The following is a 27,218-nucleotide window of genomic DNA, read 5'->3' on the forward strand; positions in this document are numbered from 1 at the left end:
AAGACAACCAAGCAATGCTTTCAGAGTTCTAAAAGAAAACTACTTGAGACCTACAAAACTGTGCCCAGCCAAGCCATCAGTCAAACAGAATGAAGACAACTTGTACAGACAGTAATTCAGAAAGTCTGCCTCTCAAATACCTTTCTCAGGTAGTTATTTTAAAACTCCAGAAGAAAAGATCAAATAAATTTAGAAAAAGATCTATAGTAGAATGGATTTAATTCAAGGGAATAACAAACGGAGTTCCCAAAGGAGACTTAAAAGCAGCTAGTCCAAACTGAGACAGAACTAAAGGCGACTCCAGAAAAATAAGGAACACAACATAAAGTGCAATATGCTTAAGAGTTGGGGGGAAGGGGAACTATGATAAAGGCATAGAATACAAGTAAAAGGGCAAGTAGAAATACCAAGAAAACAGGAAGTCATGCCGACTTTTTTTTAATTCAATGGCTAGATTTTGAGTTAAGTAAATAAAATCCACTAGACCTCGATGTTATTAAGGGCATGTTTCTTCAGGTGGCCCAAGGGCTGCTTAAGAGAATCTGCAGACATCAAGCTGGGCATACTACCCAGCCCAGCATAACTAATGTTGACATAGTCATAATATTGAAACCAATTATTGGTTTTCATCATTTAGAGAGAACTAGTGGACATGACAGCCGAGGTTAAGAATAGGGGCAGGGGAAAAGGTGTACTGTGTTTAGGCAACAAGAAGTTTGGAAGAAAAAGGAAAGAAAGAAAAAGAATGGAAAATTCAAATAACATCTAAATTGATAAATAGATGGATAGATCAACGTTCAATAGAAAGCAGTGTGTTTCACAAAAACAACAGAACTTCCTTTGTTGCACATTCACGAACAAACTTCCTCCATAAACTCCACCCATCTTCTAAGAGAAGAAAACATTTTTTAAATAAAGATAAGTGTCCTCCAGCTTAAAATAATTTCTTTCAGGTTAACTCAATTTTTAAGGCAGTAGTTCTCTATCAAGGGCAATCCTTCCCCACCCCACCCCCGCCCCCCAAGAGGACATTTAACAATGTCCGGAGACATTTTCGGTTGCACAATTAAGAGAAAGTACTACAGATATCTAATGGATAAAGGACCAGGATGCTGCTGTACATTCCACAATGCACAGTACAGCCACTTATAGCAAAGAATTATACAGCCCAAAATGTCAATAGTGCCAAGTTGGAGAAAACCCCCTCTAAAGGAACGCCTTTTTCTCAGGGACGTCTGGGTGGCTCAGGGGTTGAGCATCTGCCTTCAGGCCCCACCTCATCCCCTGTTGGTACGCATTTTCTGGGGCACTCAACTACCTCTCCTAGGCAGCCCATGCTTACAGTAATTTTACACAATTAAAATTTCTCATTAAAGTTGCAACCTGTTGTGGGTACTCCTCTTTGGTACGTAGCTCTCTTCTACATGGGAATTTAAAGTCGCTAGTTCCTTCCATCCTGTAAGTGCCCTAGGTTCCTTGGACTGTAAAAAGAAGCTGGAGAAAGAACACCTGCTTTTCTGTCCCCTCTACCCAGAAGTGACAACATATCATTTCCATCCACAGTCCACTCATGAAAATCGGTCACATACATGGCCCCACTTCGATGCATACAGGGATGACAAGGATAGAGGAGAGAATGACAGAAAGGCACTCCTGGCTGAGCAACCACTTGCCAGCCTTCATCATACTACAGCAAGAGGGAACATAAATTTTGGCGGGCACAGAGCTGAATCCGCCACACCCTCCCTCTCCCCAACCATTACAGCCTGGTCTCTCCCTTCACAACAGTAGCCTTACAACAAGCTTGTGGGCTCCCACTCTGTTAACATCTATTTCTTTCACCAGGATTATGTGAGATCCTCTAGATCTCTTTCATACTACATAAGAACCACAGGAATCTCACAGGGTGCATCTCTGGGCCCCACTCTGCCTCAATACACCATCTTCTCCCCCTACAGGCATCTGATGTCAGCACCAGACCAGGTACTGGGCAATAAGCTAATACGTGGCTATGCAGGCTGTGAACTTCGACAGTCTAGCTTCAGAGCCTGTGCTATTCTGCTTCTTTAGATTTCTAAAATAATAGGTAGTAAGAGAGTACTTTCGGGATCATTTTATAAAAAAACATCTGTATCTTGCAAAAACATAGTCTAGGAACTATTGAAATTCCCCACTATGATGCACAGCACTATTTTTCTTTACTTCTGGATTGCTGATTTTAAATGTTATTATAGTCGAAACAACAGGCAAAATTATATAAGTAAATCAGAGCTGATCTTCAGAATTCCCTCACCCTACTCTGTACCTACTCTGTCTTACTCTTAGAAAGCATGGATTTTAAAAATTTTAACAAGTCACCTTAAAATACTGTATCTATTATGTTCTTATATTTCCAGTTTAGTCTGGAATTTCCTCGTGAGAAAGTGACAATTGAACGCCTAAAGAGTTTTCTGCTTTACTATAAATATTTTCAAGATTTAAAAAATAGGATTGTCAGTCAAATACATGTGAAATTCAAAAAAAAATTGCAGCTATAGGCATCTTATTACAAAGTATATTTTCATCAAATCATACAGTCGAAGCAGACTCAGAAAGATCATGAAGATCAAGACTTGTAACAAGGGGCAAATGCAAATAAACTACACAAAGCAGTATAATGTGGTAGTTAAAAGGACAGGCTCTTAAATCAAAGCTCAGGTTAAACTTCGAATTCAAATCCTTCTGGTAGGCTCAACACCTGCTTCTTAGCGTGCCTGTGACTTAGGTTTAGTCCAAATCCTGGCTCCACTATCTACCACTTAATCTCTCAGTGCCTGAGGTTTAAAATAGGAAAAAAGAGGGGTGCTTGGGTGGCTCAGTGGGTTGAGTGTCCACCTTTGGCCCAGGTCATGATTCCAGGGTCCTGGGATTGAGCCCCATGTCGGGCTCCAAGCTTAGCAAGGAGGCTGCTTCTCCCTCTCCCTCTACCTCTCCTTCCCCTCCTCCTTTTAAATAAATAAAATCTTTAAAAAATTAATCTGATGGGGAGGGGATGCTCATTGTGAGGACTAAAATATGATGACATGATGACATGGCAAATACTTCTAAAATAGGAACTGGTACATAGTAATCAACACATATTAGCTATTATTATCATGACTAACACCACCTACTAAGACACCTTCAGGAGCTATGCCAATCTCCTTCTGAATCTATCATGTTTTTAACAACCCTAATCAAAAAGTTTCGCCTTTTTATCTGAACAGTCTTCAAGCTCTAAACCATTTCCTCTTTTTTTCAGCTTTTTGTGAACATGGAAGATGATAGATAACTGGCTTCTTTATCTTTTAAGACTCAGGACTCTTTTTAGTTTTTTAATAATAAAATTCTCTTCCAAATATTATACACAAGACAGACTGCTCCACAGATTATAAACACTACAAAGATTTCACAAAGTATGATGAAATATTGAGATTCATAAAAGAACAGCCACTGAAGCAAAAACCTTAGATAAAGAAATGATGCAGAAGTCTATCAGCCTGCTCAAAAAATACTGAATTCTAAATAAAGCACAGCATGTAGGGATCCTCCACGGTTTACAGTCACTCGAATTATTAAAAACATATAGTGGATACTTTGGGTATTTTTTTTTCCTTAATAGCAGGAAAATCCTGTTTCTTCAAAAACAATGAATAGATGGCACGATAGGCATGGGCAATTTCTTCAAAAACAAATTCTATAGAAAAGAAAGGTCTAAAAAAAAAAAAAAGAAAAGAAAAGAAAGGCCTAAAGGCTCAGACTTTCAGCCATACACGCCCCCTACTTAAAGCTTTAAATATCTGAGGCATCTAGTATTTTTTTGTAGTCTTTAACATTAAAGCAAAACAAGCTTCATTTGCATCAGAAAACATTATGCTTGAAAGAAAATTAAGCATTTAAAATTTTGATACTTACAAATTTAAAGGTATTTTAAAGGGTCAACTTAAAGGTCAAGTAGATATTAGAGTTCATAATACACCAAAATATTTTTTTAATAATCTAAAGACAAAAATCTATTTTTTTTGAGAGAGAGAGAGAGAGAGAGAGAGAGAGCGCTCACCTGTGTGTGCACATAGAGCAAGCAAGGTGGGGAGGGGCAGAGGAAGAGGGGGAGAGAGAATCCAAGCAGGCTCCACACCCCGAAGAGCCCAATGTGGGGCTCAATCCAACAACCCTGAGATCACGACCTGAGCAAAATCAAGAGTCAGATGTTCAACCGACTGAGCCACCTAGGTGCCCCTGACAAAGATCTTTTTTAAACAATTTAATGTAAAGTTCTCCTATGTGTTAGATATTGAGATAGGCACTTCCACATACATTATGTAGCTTCATTCTCCCAACAACCATATGGGATGATTATCCTCCTTTTACAAATGAGGAAACTAAGGCCCAGCAATTTGCCTAAAGGCACTTGCTTGTATGAGATTTAATCAGAAACCATATTCAAACTTTCTGACCCCCCAGTTTGATGTTCTTGATTGCACTATACCACGCCACTTCCACAACTCAAATACTTCACAACTAGTTCTTATTCAGGGTACCAATCTTTTCAGCTGGCAGAGGCAAGAGTTGTAAGGGGAGAAGAGAAATTATTCATAATGTCACCAAAAAAACCTCACTGTGCTTATTAATCCCACATGATTACCCCGTCCAATGTAAATGCTTTCGTTCATGCTCTCTATCCCCTTAAAGCACCACTCATCTTCAGATATACAGCTTTCAGCAAAACCTGACTCAAGAATTACTTCCCCTAGGGGCCCCTGGGTGGCTCAGGTCATGATCCCAAAGTCCTGAGATCAAGCTCCCCATTGGGCTCCCTGCTCCGCAAAGAGTTGGGTTCTTCCTCCTCACCACCCCCATCCCTGCTCGCGCACAATTGCTCGCACACTCTCTCTCTCCCTCCCTCAAATAAATAAAATCTTAAAAAAAAACAATTACTTCCCCTAAAAAATTTTCCCAATTAGGAACTGCTCCCTCCCTACCAATCCAACATCCTTCCTTATCTCACACCTTGTATCTATTCTGGACTACATTATCACACACTCTTCTGTCCTCCTGTCATATACCTGGAACTACATTTTTTCATTCAGTAACTATTAAAAGTTTGATGGGTCAGTGGTGAACAACAACAAAAAAAGATCATTGCTATCATAGAAGATTTAACATGATTTGCATCTCTTAAAAAGGTAAAAATAACATGAAGGTATAAGAGTATGATGTTCTACGATAAAGGATTCCTTCCCAACAAGGTCTCTGAAGAAAGCCTTCTCCTTTGCATACCTGGTAACATTTTTCAGGGAGGAAAAATTCCTTCTATCATGTCTCCCATGTGAGACCTTTAACTTCATGAAGTGAGAGACCAAAGTAGGACAGACAGATCTGGGGCGCCCAAGTGGCTCAGTTGGTTGAGTATCTGCCTTGGGCTCAGGTCATGATCCCAAGGTCCTGGGACTGAGCCCCACATTGAGGCATTAGGCTCTCTGCTTGGCAGGGAGTCTGTTTCTCCTTTTCCCTCTGCCTGCTGCTCCCCCTGCTAATACTCTGTCAAATAAATAAAATCTTAAAAAGAAAGAAAAGGACCAATCTAAAGTCTTTCAATTTCACATACTAATGTGAAATCTACATCTACACCCTAGTCCAAATATCCCTTCCTGAGTCCCATCCACAAGAAAATACTTTAGACACGATTGGTCCAGTTAAGCATATCCATCAACCTGTCCAGCCACGTCCATTAACACGTATTCAGAGACTTCAAATTGTATTTATGGATTACACGTATGCCATATTCATAAGAATAAGAATAAGCCTTCTACTTTTGAATCCCCTGCTGTTCCAAGATCATTGCCATAAATGTGTTCATCTTTATATATTATATCCAAATATAACACTTCAGGTATTGCTATTAGGGAAAGAATTTTCCACAAAATCAGAAAACTACATCTAAGTATCAATCCCTTATTTTGTCACTCATGCTCCAAGTAATCTGCTCTTGAAGGATTATTTATAAGTCAAAACACGCTTAAATGTACTTAGAGCAGCGGCTAAAGAAATTCTGCAATTTGTCTTTTAACAAGATAGATCCTTTTGTAATGCAGATTTGGTGAAATCGTCATCCGTCATCGTATGTTTTTTTTTCTTAAATCAAAACTAAAACATAAAAAAGTAAAAAATAAATAAAAAAACTAAAACATAACTTCATCACACAGAATTGTGTATTTATCCCCACAGTATAGGGGCTTTCAGTTTAAAAATGAACAAAGAAACGAGATCTTGCCAAATTCCCCAGTGCCATACATGTGCTGCTGTAAGAAACATATTTGACTGCCTCTAACATGTAAGGATACTCTAACTGAAAAGAGACAGCAGCGCGCTTTCCAGATCGGATACTTTATTAATATGCAACAAGAGAGAAATAAACCATGACCATTTTTAATTAAACAACCATCTCTAAGCAGCTGTGTACAACGCGCTGTGGCTCAAATGGCTCACATGGAATTCGACCGCAACAACCTAATCTCCTTAATTAAAGACCTAAAAGGTAGTTCTTGTGTTTCATCTGTTCCCTCTCCCGGCACTTTGAGCAGGTACACTGTAGTCGTTCCACACACCGCTGCTATAAAAAAAGGGGGGGCGGGGGGATGGAGGGCAAGAAAGACTTGAAACCAGCTATATTCCTATAAAGGACAAACTGCATATCCTTATTCTCCTTTCCCCCCAACCCGCTTTTATAAAACTAGCATGATCTCGTTTTCACCGCAAGACGGGTTCTAGCTCCAGCAAAGCATTAAAAACTGAACCACAGTCCCGCCGCAGGACAACTTCAAAGGACACCTGATGGAATGGGGAAGATCTAACGGGCAATTCACCCGAGTCCCTTTACCACCCTTGCTTTCCTTGGAGTTCTAAAGGAGGCAAACAAACAAACAGAAACAAAAACCAACAAACAACAACTTTTAAACGATTATCTGCAAAGACCTAAATAAAGTTGGCACTAATTTGAGGCTAAGTTACAACGATGACAACAACTTTTTTTTTTTTATAACAACAACTTTAAAAAGATTATCTGCAAAGACGTAAGGCTGGCACTAATTGGAGGCTAAGTTTCGGGGAAAGTTTAAAAAAAAAAAAACAAAACGAACAATCCTACCCTACAAAGGGTATAGTCGTAGTAAGGAGAAGTCACTCGGGTCTGCAGCACTAGAAAGGCAAAAAACTTCATTAAATCCAATGCAAATATGCTCAACACCATCATCAGGTGGCTAAGTCTCCCCATCTGTTTAAGGAGGAGCGCAGGTCCTCTGTCATTTCCGACAAGGAAAGGAGAGGAGGGCAGGGGAGGGGAAGGGAGAGGAGGGGGGAGGGGAAGGGAGAGGAGGGGAGGGGAAGGGAGAGGAGGGGAGGGGAAGGGAGAGGAGGGGAGGGAGGGGAAGGGAGAGGAGGGGAGGGAGTGGAGGGGAGAGAAGAGGAGGGGAGCGGAGAAGAGGGGAGCGGAGAGGAGCATAGAGGAGGGGAGGGAAGAGGAGGGGAGGGGAGGAGGGGAGACGCGGGGAGAGGAGAGGAGGGAGGGGAGACGCGGGGAGAGGAGAGGAGGGAGGGGAGAAGAGAGAAGAGGAGGGGAGCGGAGAGGAGGGGAGGGGAGAGAAGGGGAGGGGAGGGGAGGGAAGCAACGGGAGGAGAGGGGAGCGGAGGGGAGAGGAGGCCAGCGCTCTCCCGCCCGCCGCCTCCGCCTACCGCGGCGCCCGGGGCCCGGCTCTCCGCCCGGCCCCGAGCCCCGCGGCCCCGCAAGGATGGCTGCACGACAGCCCGGCGTCCCCGAGAGCCCCGGGAGCCCCCGTCCGCCGGGCGCGGGGCGGACGACACACACACACTCACCGGAGCGGAGCCCCCGGGGAGGCGCGGAGGTGGGGGGCCGGGGCCCTGCCCGCGCCCGGCGGACCCCAACTCCCTCCGGCGGCTGGGGCGGGCGGCGGCTGGGGCGCGGCGCTGCCGGCTCTGCCGCGAGGGGCCGGGAAGCCCGGGCCCGCGCTGCCCCTGTCCGCAGACCCCGGCTGCGGCCACAGCCGCGGACACAACTACCGCTGCAGGCGTTCGCACGACCGCTCCCGCCGCCGCCCGGCCCCGAGCGCGTCGCGCCCTAATGCTGTCATCCGCCGCGTCGCCGCCGCTCCGGGCGCCTGGGCTGCCGCGAGCCTTCCCGTCCGAGCGCCCGCCCCCCGCTGGCCACGCCCCCCCCCGCATGCCACGCCCCCGTAGGCCACGCCCCCGCTCGCGGGCTCCAGCCCAGCCCCCCTTCCCGTCACGTGCCCGCGCGCGGAGGCGGCGGCGGCGGGGGGGCGCCCCCCTGCGGGCCGGGTGGCGGCGGCGGCGGCGGCGGCGCGGGAGCAGCTGTCGGCGCCGCGGGATTGCCTGCGACCTGCGGGGGGAGGCCTCCCGGACCCGCCTCACAGGGCCCCGCCTAATCCGAGGAGACTGCACCGCGCGGCGCCTGGGCAGGACTCGGGACCCCACGACCGCGCCGGGAGGCCGGGAGGCCCGGAGGCGCGGAGGCCCCAGAGGCCTAGAGGCCTGGAGACCCAGGGGCTTAGAGACCCGCAGGCATGGAGGCCCAGAGACCTAGAGACCCCGAGGCTGGGAGACCCAGAGGCCTAGAGACCCGGAGGCACAGAGGCCGGGAGACCTAGGGGCCGGGAGGCACGGAGGCCAGGAGACCCAGAGGCTTAGAGACCCGGAGGCCGGGAGACCCAGAGACCCCGAGGCCTAGAGACCCGGAGGCACAGAGACCCGGAGTCCGGGAGGCCCGGAGACCCAGGGGCTGGGAGGCACAGAGGCCAGGAAACCCAGAGAGGCCTTAGAGACCTACAGACCTGGAGGCACAGAGACCCAGAGGCCAGGAGACCCGGAGGCTGGGAGACCCAGAGGCCTAGGGACCCGGAGGCACAGAGACTCAGAGGCCTAGAGACTCGGAGGCTCGGAGACACGGAGGCATGCACATGTCACCCGCGTGTCAAAAAGAAGGCATCATGGTGTCTGGCTTAAAAAGCAGTAACTAATTGTTCCAATTTCTAGTAGCACGTTAATTGTGGCATTTAATTTACTGTTTTCCTCATTAGAGGTTTTTAGTTTTGAGGAAGCGATGCTGCGTTTCAATCACGCTGGGATGAAAATAGCCTAGCAAACTTATTTTTGTTCCTAGTCGCCTTCAGCATCCTTCATGCCAGTTCTACAGTCATTAAGTTTTACAACGTGTTAGGTTGGTGGCAGTTTAAACAGATACACAGGATTTTGGCAATCTGTTCCATTTTTAAAATAAAGATTAGTGCTTTTTCCTTTTTCTTTTTTTTTTTCCCCTAAGTACCTTAACTTTTGGACATAGCTTCTGCCTTCCTTTTTAACCATGGTCCAAGGAACTCTCCCCCCCCCCCCAACCACCCCTGGTGATGAGAAGAAAAGTATGTGCTGGTCACCAGAGGAAAAGCAACAATGCAGAAATGAGGGAGGTAGAAAAGCAGAAAGATCATAAACCCTGCCAACAAAGCACATGAGAAAGCTTTCCTGGTTTGTAAGTTATTTTTCCTTCCGGCCCAGGACTTAGGGTTTTTGCTTAAGCAAATCTTATGCACTCATTATGTTTACTTAACATGACATCAAAAAAAAAAGAAAAAAGCTATTCTGATCAGCTGGATACTTTGAAATGAATAAGCAGTAGAGTTTGACCTATATGATCAGTATTATTAATATATTTCATGGACACACTCAGACATCATGGACTTTGAGGCTCATTATTTCATGTTACTCTAGACAGAAAAACACTGCCAATCAAGCTATGCCACCCACTGATTTTTTTTTTTAGGATATATCTTGAATTCAGAGATGTTACAATGTGAAAAACAAGGAGTCTTGGAATCTGAGCGATATGGTAATGAGCAGGTGTTCCAGGGAGGAAAAGATTCGACAGATTCTGAAGTATGAGATACTGTACCCGTAGTTCAGATAAATACGAGACTCTATTCTTCTGTGAGTGACACTAGTTGAGCAAAGCCAGTAACTTTGGAGTTTTTCAACAGATTGAAACCTGTCTCCTACTTTCTAGAACAGTATTTTTTAAGCTGACTCAAAAATCAATTTCATTTTTTAATGAAATAGGCTAGAATGGCATAGAAGATAAAGGTCAGAGGTCACATCTAGTGTGGACAAGAACTTGCTTTGTGAAATTTTTGTTTCCTTTGCGGGGAAGGGTAAGAGTGTGTCCTACATTGTCATTTAAACTGTTTCTTATTGTGAGTTGCAATCAAATATTCAATCAAATAGATTTGAAAAAGAATGTTCTAAAAGCACAAATAACATGCAAAATGTATGCTCTGCACTCTGTTTCTCTGGTGCTTTACCTTTCCTTTGGGAACTAAAACTAAAGATTAGAAAAAGAAGGCAAATTCCTTGACAATCCTTTCCTGCCTCAGCCCAAATTTCTTAATGTGGCTGTTGAGAAAATAAATGGTCTTTCATTGTCCTTGTTCTGGAAGCAAGGTAGTCGAGGTTATAGATTTTGCTAATTAGACGTTTGACTGGATAAATTATTCTTTTCATTACAAGTTCTGAGAAAAGTAGAGAGTTGAACTATATACTGTTTGAACCAATGTTATTCAACTGTTTTTTTTTTTCTTTTTTTTCCCCAGGGGATGATACATTTGAAACAAATAGCCATTGTGTACTCAGGGTTATGCAAATTCTTGTCAGACTAGCTGTAACTTCTATGAACCACCCTCAAAAAAAGAAAAAAAAATCAGAATGCAAGTTCATGAAAGTGAAGATATGGGACAACAAATATGAGTATATCTTTTGTAATCATCGTTTTAACTTTTGCTAATAATAGCTGCTTGCCATGAATGGTGATTTTGACATACTTCACATACCTACCATGATTGCAACTAAAAAAAAAAAAATGTGTCAATACAATAAAATTCAGATATACATATTTTTCAGATCTTTTCAAATCTAATATTCTATGATTCCAGGAAATGATCATTCAATCTAGCATTTGTGATATAATCACAACATAAACAGAAACTGTAATATGTGATCCTGCACTATAATTGAGAAATATCCTGTAACTCCCATCTGCTATGTTAAGATACCCTACAAGTTTGCTATTCTTAAATGATTTTAAGAATAACATCTTAATAAATAAATAAATATAAATAAATAAAAGAATAAAAGAATAACATCTTTGGGGGCACCTGGATGGTTCAGTGGTTGAGAGTCTGCCTTTGGCTCAGGTTGTGATGCCTGTGGGGAGCCTGCTTCTCCCTCTGCCTGTGTCTGCCTCTCTCTGTGTGTCCCTGATGAATAAATAAATAAAATCTTTTTAAAAAAAAGAATAACATTTTTCAACAAAACTTTTTATTATAATTGTCCACTTTTATTATAATTATCCAATTTTAACTCCAATGAGAATCTCTCATGCCTAGTGTTTAACTAATTACACATTTCTGAGAATAAGACGTTCTTTTTCCAAATGAGTTAAAGCACTCACAGGCATGATGATTTTTCCCACAGAATATGTATCAGCACTGACCTAGAATGAGACAGATAAGTTTGATGTTGATTTTTATTTTACCTTTAGCCTAGCCGGTTAGATATTTATGTTGTCAAAGATTGCTGATGAGGATTTTAGGCTAACATCCTTATTTTCTCAGAGAGGATTAAGAACGACCTCAAACATGAATAAGGTATTCAACACATCTTTGAAGACTGTGGTAGATTGTATTATTACTCTCAGCCATATAACTTGATCTAGTCAATGGTTTATAAGCCACATGTTAACTACTTTAAATTTGAGGGCAGCCCAGGTGGCTCAGCAGTTTAGCGCTGCCTTCAGTTCAGGGCCTAATCCTGGAGACCCAGGATCGAATCCCATGTCAGGCTCCTTGCATGGAGCCTGCTTCTCCTTCTGCTTGTGTCTCTGCCTCTCTCTCTGTGTGTCTCTCATGAATAAATAAATAAAATTTTTTAAAAAACCAAAAACATAAAAGTTTAAAAAAAATAAAATAAAATAAATTTGAGTGTAACATTCAAATTTGAGGTCAATCTCTTAGTCGTGTGCTGCCAGCCTGTGAGAAAGACATGTTCCAAATAGGGTATCAGAATGAGAAAATACATGGAGCAGACCTGAAACTGACCTTCACCCTGGAGCAATACAGCAGCAGTTAACCTGCAGCTACTAACATGATATGAGAGTAAACTGTAAATATTTATCATTGTAAATCATAGAGATTTTGAAATTATTATGTAGTATAATCTCACAAATCAGCTGAAATGAATGTAAACCAACAGATTAGTGGTTCAAATGCTAAATGCATTGTAGAACAATAATATTCTTCTACTTAATAAAATAAAATTATAGACATCTATAAAATAATCACCTAGATATTTGGTAAGCACTCCACTAAAAATTTCTATTAAAAAGTAGTCTGGGGGGATCCCTGGGTGGCGCAGTGGTTTAGCGCCTGCCTTTGGCCCAGGGCGCGATCCTGGAGATCCGGGATCGAATCCCACGTCGGGCTCTCGGTGCATGGAGCCTGCTTCTCCCTCTGCCTGTGTCTCTGCCTCTCTCTCTCTCTCTCTCTCTCTCTCTCTCTCTCTCTCTGTGACTATCATAAAAAAATAAAAAATAAAAAAAAAGTAGTCTGGGGATCCCTGGGTGGCGCAGCGGTTTGGCGCCTGCCTTTGGCCTGGGGCGCGATCCTGGAGACCCGGGATCGAATCCCACATCAGGTTCCCGGTGCATGGAGCCTGCTTCTCCCTCTGCCTGTGTCTCTGCCTCTCTCTCTCTCTCTCTCTGTGTGACTATCATAAATAAATAAAAATTTAAAAAAATTAAAAATAATAATAATAAATAAATAAAAAGTAGTCTGTTTATAAAATATATAGATTTAGGAAGCCTGGGTGGCTCAGCGATTGGGCGTCTGCCTTCAGCCCAGGGCCTGATCCTGGAGACCTGGGATCGAGTCCCACATCAGGCTCCCTGCATGGAGCCTGCTTCTCCCTCCGCCTGTGTCTCTGCCTCTCTGTGTGTCTCTCATGAATAAATAAATAAATAAATCTTTAAAAATATATAGAGAGATTTGCTTGCAGAGTATTTACATATAAATACAGCGCTCCATCCCATGACCTTGAGATCATGACTTTAGCCAAAACCAAGAGCTGGATGCTTTAACTGACTGAGCCACCCAGGCACCCTGAGCACCTCACATTAAAAAAAAACAACAACAACCACAGAAGAAAATGACACACCATTAGTGAGAATCAGTGATAGCAGACACATGTTCAAAAGGACTTCAGATACTGAAATTACCAGGCATAGACTATAAAATAACTATATAAAATGTGAATAAAAGTCAACCTTGAAAATATATACAGAGAACAAGTATGTACAAAGAGTAACTAAAGATATTTTTTTAAATGGAACTTAAAGAATTAAATATAAATTATTAAAATTTAAAACTCAGTGGACACGTTTAATAGTCTATTTGACATAGCAGAAGTACAGCTTAGTGAACTGGGAGACAGAGATGAAGAAATTGCCCAAATGCAATAGAAAAAAAGAAAATTAAATGAAAACTATGAAAAAGACTTTAAGTGACATGGAAGACATGTGAGAAAGTCTAAAATAAAAGCAGTACTCCAAAAGACAAGGAAAGAGAAAATGTGGCAGAAGCAGGCTTAGACAAGGTAATGGTTGAAAACTTTCCAGAACTGATCAAAGACTCCAACTCACAGACTTAGGAAGTCCCCCAAATTCCAAGTAAGTTAAAGAATAATAAATCTACACTTACATACATCATAGTAAAACTATAAAACACCAAAAAAAAGAAGAAGAAAACATTAAAAGTAGAAGAAAAAAATAGATTAACCTCAAAGTGTCTGGTAACTGACTTTTTTCAGTAACAACAGAATCAGAAGACAGTGGATAACGTCTTCAGTGGGCTAACAGAACATGGCTATAGACCCAGAATTCAATGCCCATTGAAGAGATCTTTTGAAATGAAGCCAAAATGAAGGTATTTTCAGGCAAGGCAAAGCAGAGTTTGCTGCTAATAATGATTCTTTATCAGATTTTCTTTCTTCAGAAAAAAGTGAAATGACTCAAATAAAAAGTCTTAAGAGTTAAAACTAAAGGAAAAGCATTGAAAGTGCTAAATATTTGCATGAATCTAAAAACCACTGACTATGTCAAACAGAATTGTTAAAATTATTTAATAATTTAAAAGAAAAAATAGCAATCACTCATATTCCTGACATCAGAATAAGTCCAGAGTCTCACTTTTAGCAACTATTAAACAGACCTTATCAGATCCAAGTATTTTATACATTTGTATTATTATCTCCATCTAGTATATGCCCTTAAAAACAAAAATAAACATTTTCATTTATTTTTTTTCCTCCTCTTTTGCCCACATAGGAAAAATTGCCCTTAAAAGCAAAAATAAACATTTTCATTTATTTTTTTCCTTTTGTCCACATAGGAAAAATTGTATTAATGTTTTATTGGTATTCTGTTTTTAAATGACTGTACTGATATAGCATCTTAAATGTTTTTCTTCGTGACATTTTCTATTTCAAATTTGCATAATGTACCAATGAAGATGATTTATTAATAATCAGACCAAGACATTAGCGTATATTTAGGAGCTCATGATGTGGATTAATAAAAGACAGAATTCTGTACTATTTTTCACACAACTGTGAAGCATTAATGAGCCCCACCATAGAAGTCTAAAAATGAAAGTTCATCATAACAAATTATATAATTATGTATTCACAGGTTGAGGACAATTAAGTTCTATTGAAAAGCTCTAATTACTCTTTCCACCCACGTTGCCTATTCAAAATTATGTGCACGCTATGACTTTTAACACCGTCTCTGGAAATTGTTAGAAATCTATGCTCAGGCTGTGAGATTGACTCCTGAGCATAATTCAGCTCAGAGGGCATCCTGAACTCCAAATACATTTTTAAAGGAAGAGGAAGAACTCATTTCTTTTTGCTACTTGCCTAGACTACACGTTCCCATTTGTAAATATGTTTTTCATTTCAATTTCAAGAGAGTGTATAAAAATCTCCTTATCACAATTACGGAAACATGAAAAGCATAGAACACATAATACCTTAAATTTCCAAATTTGTGATAACGACAATGCAAAAAAATTATACCTTACTTTTTTTATGAAAGCTTTACTTTCTTTTCCTCAACCACATAGAATTATTCAAAACATATTTACTTCTATAATACTTTCTTGAGAAAACCAAATTTATTATTTCACTGAAGACTGTCCAAATGACTTGCATTACTTTCTATTTTTTAACATTTATGAGATTATATATTGCTAGGATAGATTATTCCAGTTAGCTTTGTCTAATCTGTATTTATACATCTATGAACTGACAGTTCAAAAGTAATTCAATTCATATAAACCAGACTGTACATTAATTCTTTCAATTTTAATAAGTTACCAGTTTTTACTGGGTCCAAGGCCTATCCTGTTTACAAAAAAAATAAGTGTCAGTTACTCCACCTCTTTTTTGAAATGAATGGGAAGCTAGCAAGAGGCCTCACCCTATACACTAACAGTGTTTCAAAACTGCCATTTGTCCTCTTCTCTGCTGGGAATGAAGGTGCCATACATACAACATCATCAGATAGCAGCTATCTACTCACCCCACCCAGCAAGGACAAGTGCTACCTTGATGCCTTTTGTCAAATCTCCTAGGTATTTATGATCTTTCTCACTCCTCCAGAACACTGGAGCCCAGAGGTGACAAGGTGAAGAAGGAAGGCACCTACCCTATATTCCAGTAATATCTGTCCAAAGCATTCTTGTCAGGTTCACTTCCTCTGTGCTAGGTCCTGTTGATACTCTCCCCTAGTTGTTTTCAGTCAGTTCCTATGGGAGCCTAACTTGTGCTGATCTATATGCACAGGCAGTTGAGACCAGACTCTCAATCCCATTCCCCCCTGGTTTCCTTTAACCTTGATCTCTGTAACACCCTCCTGAAATGTACTGTAGTTGGGATACATCTATTTTTTTATTTTTAAATATTAACTCCTTTCCACAAATGGCCAAACACTTTGCCTGTTGTGGTGCCATATTGTGTTATTACTTCTAACTTCTTTTTTTGCTGTCAGCCAATAGTCTTGGACCTAACATTGTTTGCCTCCCTACCCCCCTGAAATTATTATAAAGGCAGTACATCATATGAATACAATGATCTAAACTAAGAACCAGGGCAATTCTAGAAGAAAATGACCCTTAAAAAAAAAAAGTTCTCACGAATAAGAGACAGAAAGGCAGAAACCTAGGAAGAGGGAGAAGCAGGCTCCCCACAGGAAGCCTGATGCAGGACTCAATCCCAGGACACCGGGATCATGCCCTGAGCCAAAGGTGAGACACTTAACCACTAAGCCACTCAGGTGCCCCTAGAAGAAAATGACCTTTATGTAATAAATAAAGACAAGGAAAAAAAAGGGGAGAGCACTATTATGTAATAAAATAGGTTCATCAGACATATCAACCAAATGCAATATAGGGACCTCTTTTAGATTCCATTTTCAAACCACTTTTATAAACAGACATTAATGAGACAATCACGGAAATACTAATACTGATTGGATATTACATGATATCAGGAAATTTTTAATCATCTTAGGCATGATAATGATATGTGATTGGGTTTTGTTTTGTTTTTTTAATATCTCACTTCTAAGAGATACATACTGTATAATTGGGCCCTACTTTAAGGGGGAAAAAAACAACCTTCAAATTATGTCACTTTCTTTTCTCTACCTGTAGGTCAAATCCATGGGAATGTATACTACAACTACTGCTTGTTATTTTCTACCCTTAAGATAGTAATCATTTCCTCTTTATCATGTCTCTAATTATTTTTTTAAGATCTTATTTATTTACTTGAGGGAGAGAGAAGCAGACTGCTGAGCAGGGAACCCGACGTGGGCCTCAATCCCAGGACCTGAGCTGAATGCTTAACCAACTGAGTTAACCACCCAAGTGCCCCATGTCTATGGTTTTTTGGCAAAAGTATTCAAATCAAAAGCAACTCATGCTATCTGGTATTTGCTCCACACCTCTATTAAATTACTGTGAAAGACCAAATATCATATGACCTGTGTAAATAAATCTAATTAAGCACATTAACATGTTCAAATTTATATAAAGCATTCTGCAAATACAGATTACTCTAGCTAGAGATGCTAAGAAGCAGATGTACTGATCTCCTTGGCATTCACATGATTCAGCTACAAATAGAATTTGAACAGATTCCAAAAGCACAACTGTCAAATTCATAAAAAGTAGCAAAAAAAAAAAAAAAAGTCAAGTGAAAGCTTAGGCTTGCCTTGATAGCACTGACTGTTTTCTGGGGGGAAAAAAGTTAAAGTATTCTGTTAATGTTTTATTTCTTAAGTGCTAATATTTGACAAGAACTAAGTACTTTCATTTTATGCAGAGATGTTCCCATTAGGTTAGCAATGATAATTCAGAAACTGTTATGAGTAAGTATTACTATTAAGCCCAACAGAAATCTCAAAATCAATTTAATCAAGGGGCACCTGAGTGGTTCAGTTAGGTGAGCAGCCGACTCTTAATTTAGCCCAGGTCACATACTTGGTGCTGGGATCAAGCCCCACATTGGGCTCTGCACTCTGAGGGGAATCTGCTTGAGGATTTTCTCTTCTTTCCTTCTGCCCCTCTCATGCACGTGCTTTTTCTCTCGTTATAATAAATCTTTAAAAACAAATTTAATCAATATTACAAAGTTCATCAGTAAAAATTTGGGTCACTGAAGTAGTACAGTGTAGTGGGATTGAACTCCAATTCTAGCATCAAGATACATAATGTTAACCCTGTCATTTACTAGCTGTGAGACCTCACCAAGGCTCTTTCCTCATCTGTAAAGTGGAGTTTAAAAAAATATTTTTTTATTTTTCAGTGTTGTGATAAGAATTAAAGAACTCAAGAAAAACAAGAAAAAACCTCAAGAAACAAACTATTATGATTACTATCTTTGGGGAATATTACATCATATGCAATATTACTAACTATATTTTCATTTTACTTGATTGTAAAAAAATTACACACAGAGTATATACTCTACCAATCTTCCATTGATAGAAAGACTTTGTGGCAACTGGCCTAATTCTGAGAATTGTAGAAGATACATAGGTGGACATAACCTCAGGCCCTGGAAATAGATTTATTTAAGAATCTCTACAATCCCCAATTCATTTTTTTAAAAAAAGATTTATTTATTTATTTATTCATGAGAGAGTCAGAGGCTGAGGCAGAGACACAGGCAGAGGATAAAGCAGGCTCCATGCAGGGAGCCTGAAGTGGAACTCAGTTTCAGATCCCACAAACACGACCTGACCCAAAGGCAGATGCTCAACCACTGAGCCACTCAAGCGTCCCTACAGTCCCCAATTCAAATATCAGGTTTCACATGTGATGTGAGAATGAAAGCCATTTCTTTAACAACCAGGAGGTAAATTAGATTTGAGTTGTATTTGCCATTCAAGTAAGACTTAAAACAGACATTAGAGTGTTGCAATACATGAAGTCAACACTCTAGGCCAGTCCTCTCTTGCCAAACTTCTTTATGATGAATCATAATAAATTTATCTCTAAGCACAATGTGGTAATGCATACATTTCTTTATTCTTCTGCTCTTACAATGTCATTTAGTAATCCAACACACCTTCATTATGATATTCAGTAAATGTAAAAATGGCCTTTGGGAATCTTTGAGAGATATTAGTTGTGAAGATTTAGTGGATTCGAGTTAAACATCTTGGGCTAGAATATTTTTTTTTAAAAGATTTAATTTATTGGGGCAACCCGGGTGGCTCAGTGGTTGAGCATCTGCCTTTGGCTCAGGGTGTGATCCTGGAGTTCTGGGATCGAGTCCCACATCGGGCTCCCTGCATGGAGCCTGCTTCTCCCTCTGCCTGTGTCTCTGCCTCTCTCTGTGTGTCTCTCATGAATAAATAAATAAAATCTTTTTTTTAAGATAAATACAATCTTTTTTAAGATAAATAAAATTTTTTAAGATAAAATCTTTTTTTTCAAGATTTTGGGGGGGTTTTTTAATTGATTAATTTATTTATTCATGAGAGACCAAGATAGAGAGAGGGAGGCAGAGATGCAGGCAGAGGGAGAAGCAGGCCCCATGCAGATAGCTTGACATGGGACTCAATCCTGGGTCTCCAGGATCACACCCTGGGCTGAAGGCAGGCACTAAACCGCTGAGCCACCCAGGGATCCCCAAACCTCATGTTTTAACACTTGTTGAAAACCCTTGCACGAGTCTATAATTTCAATAAGAATTGCAAAATAATTTTAATACCATCATTTATTCTATATTCTGACTTTTTTTTTTCAGTAAAATAGAGCTTTCCTTCATCCCTAAAACTATTTAGTTACCTTAAAATATGTTTCATACAGGAAAGGAAAAATAAATAATTCCTTACTTTTAGTAATTTTCAGAGTTAAAGATAATTTGAAGACCAATGAGGAAATCTGAATTTGGGTTTTAGATAAGATGAAAATTCGTTGACTTGGAAAGGTAGAGATTGTTAATTTTTTAAAAAGTAAATATGTTGTAAAACAACACTGAGTATGAAATCATTTTGGTTAAAAATACATATATATATTTATATGTATCTGTAGGATAAATAAAGGCATGGAAAGATATACAATGAGCTGTTAACAGTGATAATAGATGGGAAATGTGGTTGTTTTTATTTTTCTAGTTTACTTATATATGGTTTCCAACTTTCTACCATGCATCTACTGCTTTCATAGTAACAAGTTTATTTTTTTAATTTTTATTCATTTATTTTTAAATGACTTTTTTTTTTAAAGATTCTATTTATTTATTTAACAGAGACAGACAGAGAGAGAGAGAGAGAGAGAGAGAGAGAGAGCATGAGCCGGAAGGAGTGGCAGAGTGAGAGGGAGAAGCAGGCTCCCCACCGAGAAGGGAGCCTGACAATGGGGCCTTGTCCCAGGATCCTGGGATCATGACCTTTGCCAAAGGCAGATATGTAACGACAGAGGCACTCAGTCACCCCCCAGAAGTTTTTTTTTTTTTTTTTTTTTAAAGAAAATTACTATCTCCTACTGAGCCTACATATAGCTTCTGAGTCATCATCAACATGAGACTGTAAACATTCTAGCATGAAGGACTGCCAGGGCACCAACCGATGTGGTCACTTCTTTAAAGCCTCTCTGCTTGCAGATTGCCTTGGCCTTTGTATCATAGGCCTACCTCAGCACTGGATCCATGGAACCTTCGCACTGTAGCAGTCTTCAGGAATTGGCAACATAGATATGTGCCTCTGTTGGCCTTGGGCAGAAACACTTCTTTTTTAGGTCATCACATTAGTTTTCCAACTACCTTTCTGACTTTTCCTCATTCTCTTCTGCAAGTTTATCTTTCTCTACTATTTATTTATTGCTCCAAAAGTTCATACTCAGCCCTCTTTTCTTTTCATTCTTCTTCCTAGAAAAGAGAGGAGACCTTGGATCTTGTGTTCTCATTCTTTTGAATTTAATATGTATATCCAGCCTAGTCCTTTCTCCTAAGCAACATAATCACTAATTATTGTACTCCCTAGTTAGACATTTATATGTTTATGAATTTATATATTTACATGTTTAGGTGCTCCCTACCTGGCGCTTATAATATGAATCTGCTACTTTCAGAACTTTAGGGAAGAGTAACTCCCATTTTTATTTCTGTCACCTTCTGTAAGCAGAAAGAGTTATTTCATTTAATTGGTAATTGAAAAAGAAAATAAGACCCAGCCTTTTTCTTGCCATATTTTTCAAATCTACCTACCCACTACATATTATGCTCTGTTTTGTTTCTTATTCTGTGTAATAAACTAAACACACATGCATCAGAGCCTACACTTGCCTTCTTTAGGCCTGAGTCCTGAACCTCATTCTTTCTACTGTTGACTTCACTGAGTGCGGAGAGCAGTGATTCTGCCCAAATTTATCTGTTCTGCAGGCCCAAAATTTCCTTTTATTATGCCATATCTCATTTGGACTTGGAAAGAAGTATTGAAAAGCCTGGTTAGTGGCCGTACATTGAAGTTATATTGCCAAAGCAACTATATCAGTAAGAACGCAGCTTTTCAATCTTTCCCTGTCTGGTTCCCTATCAATTGGTTCTGAATTCAGAAGAGAGTTAAGACATATAAGCAGCTGTCACTGCCTAAGCCCCATTATTGATAGGACAACTTTATCCAAAAATGGTTGTTTAATGAGATCCTAGGTCCGATAAAAGGAATGGAAAATGAAATTTTGGCAGTCTAACAAGGGAATAAAAGATCCCAGAATAAAATGATAGCAATTATCAGAGAATCAGCCAAATGGGAATTTGTTCATTTATACCTGAATGCCTACTGTGTGTTAGGCATTGCTCCAAGGAGAGGTTTAAAGAGTTAGAATACTTTAAAGGAAAGTTACCTGATAGTCTCTGGGGGGCCTGGGTGGCTTAGTTGGTTAAGCGTCCTACTTTTGGTTTTAGCTCAGGTTATGATCTCATGTTGTTAGGCTTCAGAGCTCTGCAGGCACCTTCTACTTCTAATTAAAGATTCTCTTCTTCGAGTGCCCCTCCCCCGATTTGTGGCCTCTCTCTTAAATAAATCTATTATTTTTTTTTAAGTTACCTGTACTCTAATTTAACTGAGTTTTGAATCTTTATTGTAATCAACAATGAAGGAATGTTTTATATTCAAAGCTGATATGATTGATTCAATATAACACTTGAGTGCTTATTGTTTATCAAACAGTTCCCATACCATATCCAATTGAATCATCAAAACAACTCCATGAAGTCGAACAAAATAGTCCAAGTTATGCCGCAGTTGAAAAAAAAGTCAATTACTTGACTGAACAGTGATTTCTTTCTTTCTTTCTTTCTTTTTTTTTTTTTTTAGATTTTATTTATTTATCCATGAGAGACAGAGAGAAAGAGAGGCAGAGACACAGGCAGAGGGAGACGCAGGCTCCATGCTGGGAACCGACATGGGACTCTATCCCAGGTCTCCAGGATCACACCCTGGGCCGAAGGCAGCGCTAAACTGCTGAACAACCCGGGCTGCCCGAGATTTATTTCTTATTTCAAAATGTTGGCTCTGGCTGCAGTGAACTGTCTTCCATATGATGACATGATAATCTAGGCTCTTTCAACTGTTGTGCCCAAGATTGGGAATCCGAGAAACCACCAAGGAGCCGGAACCGATGCAAGTACATGAGGATTTATTTACAAGCTCGAGCTTGGGTCCAAGTGCACCCGACACAGTGGAGCAGGGACTTGGACCCCGAAGTGGGTTATAGCTGGGTTTTTTTTTTGGGGGGGGGGGCTGGTCTAGGGGATTTTCAGAAGGGGTGGAGGAATTTTTTTTTTTTTTCTATTCCAATATGGGGGAAAGGGTGGGGGAGTTTCTTAAGATCTGATATAGGATTCTCTGCTGAGGGCATTCTGAGCTTTATTGTCTTTCCGATATGGGATTCTCTGCCTAGGACAATCTGCAGTTTTTCCTATAAAGTTCAGTTTTTATTCCCAGGGACCTAAGATGGCTATACTTGTGCTAATGCTAAACTTGAGGTGGAATGGCCTTAATTTTTCTCAGCCTCCACACAACCTTGTGGTTACACCATCTTCCTATGAGTCTTTGTTCCATGATTGCCCCAGTAGGAGAAGAAGGACTGGGGAATTTCATATTGGCCCTTCATGGCCTCATCCAGAAACTGACACATGTGTAGGAATTTAGTTCTATACAACTGAGAATGCTCATAGTTCTTCTGCGATTTTAATGTGTTTTGCTATACATGATGCTGTTTCTGAAGTAGTTAGTTGCCCCCTGCTGGGCATATAATTATAAAATTCCTAAAGGTAGGTATGTCTCAGATTGCATGTAATGACAAACTTCTGAGATGCATTAAACTTTTTCTTTTTCTTTTTTTTTTAAATATTTTATTTATTCATGGGAAACACACAGAGAGAGGCAGAGACATAGGCAGAGGGAGAAGCAGCCCCTCTGCAGAAAGCCTGATGCAGGACTCCAGCCCAAGACCCAGGGTCACGCCCTGAAGGGAATGCTCAACCAGTGAGCCACCCAGGCATCCTGCATTAAACTTTTTCATCAAATGAATTCACAGTAGATTTCCAGTGTTCAGTTGAAATATGTAAGTTAACCCAGAGCTCTTAAATACAATCTTCTTTCTATAACATGCATTTCATATTTTATGTCTTTTCAAGTCCTTTTTAAAACCATGTAGAGATAAATTATCAAGTTAAGAGGGAAAAATAGCACTTGTTCAAGTGTTTTAAAAACTATTTTTACCTGTCTCTGCTTCCTTACTCTGGCTAATCTTGGACAAGGCACTTTAACTTCTTGATATCTATTTCCTCATCTGAATATGAATATGACATGCACTATAAACTATATATTTAAAGTATAATTTGATAAGTTTGATACATATATTGAACTATGTAATACTGCTAGCATGGTTCAAGATAGCTCAAGATAGTGAATACATTTATCATTCCCAAAAGTTTATTATTTTTATTTTCTTTAAGATTTTATTTATTTGAGAGATACAGAGCAAGCACAGTGGGCAGAGGGGCAAAGGGAGAGGGAGAGAGAATTCCAAGCAGACTCCTTGCTGAGCAGGGAGCCTGACCCAGGGCTGGATCCCACAACTCTGAGGTCATGACCTTAGCTGAAATCAAGAGCCAGAGGCTTCACCAACTGAGCCACCCAAGCACCCCATTCCCAAAAGTTTTTTCTTGCCACTTTGTATTCCTTCTGTCTCCTGCTCCTCCCAGCCCTCCCTATCCTCCAGTAACCACTATTGTGCTGTCATTATAGATTAGTTTGTATCTTCCAGAGAAAAACAGAAATTTTAAGCTCACTAGTTTAAAGACTGAAATGAGGTATGGGAAAGCTTAAATTCTTTTTAAATATAAAAACTTTTTTTGATGGGCAGCCCCAGTGGCCCAGCAGTTTAGTGCCACCTTCAGCTCAGGGCGTGATCCTGGAGTCCCAGGATCAATCGAGTCCCACGTCAGGCTCCCTGCATGGAGCCTGCTTCTCCCTCTGCCTGTGTCTCTGTCTCTGTCTCTGTCTCTCTCTGTCTCTCTTGAATAAATAAAATCTTCTTAAAAAAAATAATAAAACCTTTTTTTGAGATTCCCTATCTTGAAGCCTGAGGCAACCGTGTAATCCAATTGTTAAAAGCTTTAACTTTTTTTTTAAGTTTTTAAAAATATTTTATTTGTTTATTTATGAGAGACACAGAGAGAGAGGCAGAGCCACGGGAGAGGGAGAAGCAGGCTCCATGTAGGGAGGCCGATGTGGGATTTGATCCTGGGACTTGATTTCAGGACTCCATCCTGGAACTCTGGGATCACACCCTGAGCCAAAGGCAGACACTCAACCGCTGAGCCACCCAGGCATCCCAAAGGCTTTAACTCCAGAGTTAGCATATATGGGCTTGGGTCTTGGCTATGGCATTTACTAGCTCTGTGACCTTGGGCAAGTTACTCAACAGACTAACTGAGGTTAACAGTTTCCCCATACTTAGGAGAAAGGATAAGAATATCCCCATAAAGATGCTGGGAAATTGCATGCAAAGCAATTAGCTCAGCACTGGGCCTAAAATATAATACATTCAACCAATGGTAGCCGTATATCTTTAGACATTTCAAAGAGCACTAACCTAGCTTTAAGAAAAGGAAATGAGAACCCTGACCATGTAGCCAGTGTAATCTTAAGACAACCATTTTAGAAGTTTTATGTGAGAATTATAATGATTCACTGTGCTAGCCATGGTATCCATATAACTCTAATTCAAATCCTTTTCTTAAGCACCCCTTTGGTTTTCCTTCTTCATAACTCTTTCCCCAAGTGTCACAGTTTTTCTTTCTTTGTAATTCCCTCTCTACCAAACATATGACCTGACAGTCTCATTTCACCTTTATGATTCAACAAATAACTTGCCGAAAGTAAAGTGAGTGATAGTCACTCTACCAAAGTAGAATGAGTGGTGGTGACAGATACCATGGAAATAGAGGTAACTGAAGAAACTAGTGTTTTGGTGTGATAAATGTTCTTTAATAGTTTTCTCCTTTGTATGCAGACTTTTGTGCTCTTTCTGAGCAGTCAAGCTCTGCCAGGTGCATACTTGATAAAATCCTCTCTCCACAACAGAAATTAATTGAGCTCCACTTATTGGCTTAGCCCAATCTAGTGTCCAGGGCAAGTTCTGCCTTTCCAGAGGAGAAATACTGTACCTGGGAATCCTTTTGTGTGCTTTCTTCTATGAAGTTTTAACATTATATTTGGCGTTGCATCATTAGTCTTGAGAAATTATATGGATGGGCAGATAGACCCTAAGGGAACTCCCAGTGATCTCTATCTCAGTATTAATGCTCCTACCTCCAAATATAGATTGTTTACCAGCAAACATGGATTTATTCAGGAAGAACAGAGAATTGCAATTTAGGATAAGCAAGTTACAGCAAAACTATTGGCAAGTCTACCAAAGGCAAGGATTTATTTTATGGAAAAGGAGGAAGTTTGCAGGGGTTGTTTTGCACAAAACATTGGGAAAAAGTATTAGTCTAGGATAATGAAAGTTTCTCATTGACTGAGTTGCAGGGGTAGCTAATTCCTTGTAGCAGATGCAGTGTACATCTTTCCTTCTTGGGGCTTACATGTAACTGATGATTCTTTCCTGTTGAGGATTCTTTTTTTAGGGGTCTGTAATTGACAATTCTTCCTATAATTGACATTGAGGGTATGGCTTCCCATTCCAGCTCCCCCTTCTATTATACCAGGTTCACTTTAGTGAGGTTTCCCCTTATTAATTTTTACAAGGTGGAGCCTATAAATTGTTTCTAACCAATAGAATATGGCAAAGGTAGTAAGATATTACTCCCATAATTATATTACATTATATCATAGGTGTGGTAGGATACATCACTCTTCTCATTAATGCTACATTATGTAAGAATCCATCTTGTTAGCAGGATTGTTCTTTCCCACTTCCCCGCTGGCTTTGATGAAGCAAGCTGTTATGTTGTGACTACCTACAGAAAGGACCATGTGGCAAGAAACCCAGGTGGCCTCTAAAAGCTGAAGACACGGGCTGACAGCCAGCAAAAAACCTCTGAAGCTCTTATTCCTACAGCTGCAAGGGAATGAATTCTGTCAAAAATCTGAGGGGGTCTGGAAGAAGATTCTTCTTCACTTGAGCCTCCAGATGGGAACACAGCCCAGCCAATACATTCAATGTAGCCTGGAGGGACCCCAAAGTGGAAATTCCAACTAAGCTGTGCCTGGGCTCTTGACTCACAGAAACAGATATAATAAAGGGTGTTATTTTAGGCCACTAAATTTATGGGATTGTTACACATAAATAGAAAAATATACAGATTTTGGTACCTAGAAGTGGGGCGCTATTGTAACAAATACCTAAAAATGTGTCTGTGGGTGGAAGCTGGAAGAATGTTGAAGTGTGATAAAGCCTAAATTGCCATGACCAGATTATCAGTAGAAATGTGGAACTGAGGACATTACCAGAAGGAAGTGAGGAACATGTTATTGGAAACTAGAGGAAAGGGAATCATAGTGGCAGACAGCTTAGCCTTAGTGGCAGACAAATTGTCTCCTGCCATTATGTTGAAAGCAGAACTTGTAAGTGATGAACTTATTATATAGTTAAGATTCCCAAGCAAAGTGTTGAAGGTTACAACTGGTTTATTCTTCCTACTTATAGTAAAATTCAAGGAAAGAGACAATTTAAGGGAAGAACTGTTAAACAAAAAGGAATAGGGACTTGATGATTTTGAAAATCTTCATCCTCCCTAGATGGTTAAAATACTAATACTAGGAGATGGGTCCTGAACACTGTCAGAAAAGCTTGCCCTAGAAAAAATGCCCAGAGAGTAGTAACTCCACAACCATTTTTTTAAAAGCTTAAATAGATCAAAGGTCAAGGTGCTTAATCACACAAAGGGCTATTTCAGGAGATTGAGGGTGTGCCTCAGATCTTCTGAATCAAACCATTGGGCCTCTAAGAAGTTTAAAGGTGCTATTCCTCAGCCCT

The 27,218-nt window shown here is 40.2% G+C and overlaps 1 protein-coding gene across 1 annotated transcript in view; it reads right to left on the reverse strand.

Moving 5' to 3' along the window:
* Positions 1 to 8,164, reverse strand: part of OSBPL8 (oxysterol binding protein like 8) — a 146,892-nt gene extending 138,728 nt beyond the window's left edge. Inside the window, exon 1 of the mRNA XM_055341899.1 lies at positions 7,891 to 8,164. The gene's annotated coding sequence lies outside the window, so the exon portion shown is untranslated. The remainder of the gene's footprint in view (positions 1 to 7,890) is intronic.
* Between the last annotated feature and the right edge of the window lie 19,054 nt (positions 8,165 to 27,218).

Source organism: Nyctereutes procyonoides, unplaced genomic scaffold, assembly GCF_905146905.1.
Source record: "Nyctereutes procyonoides isolate TBG_1078 unplaced genomic scaffold, NYPRO_anot_genome, whole genome shotgun sequence".
Classification (NCBI taxonomy): domain Eukaryota; kingdom Metazoa; phylum Chordata; class Mammalia; order Carnivora; family Canidae; genus Nyctereutes; species Nyctereutes procyonoides.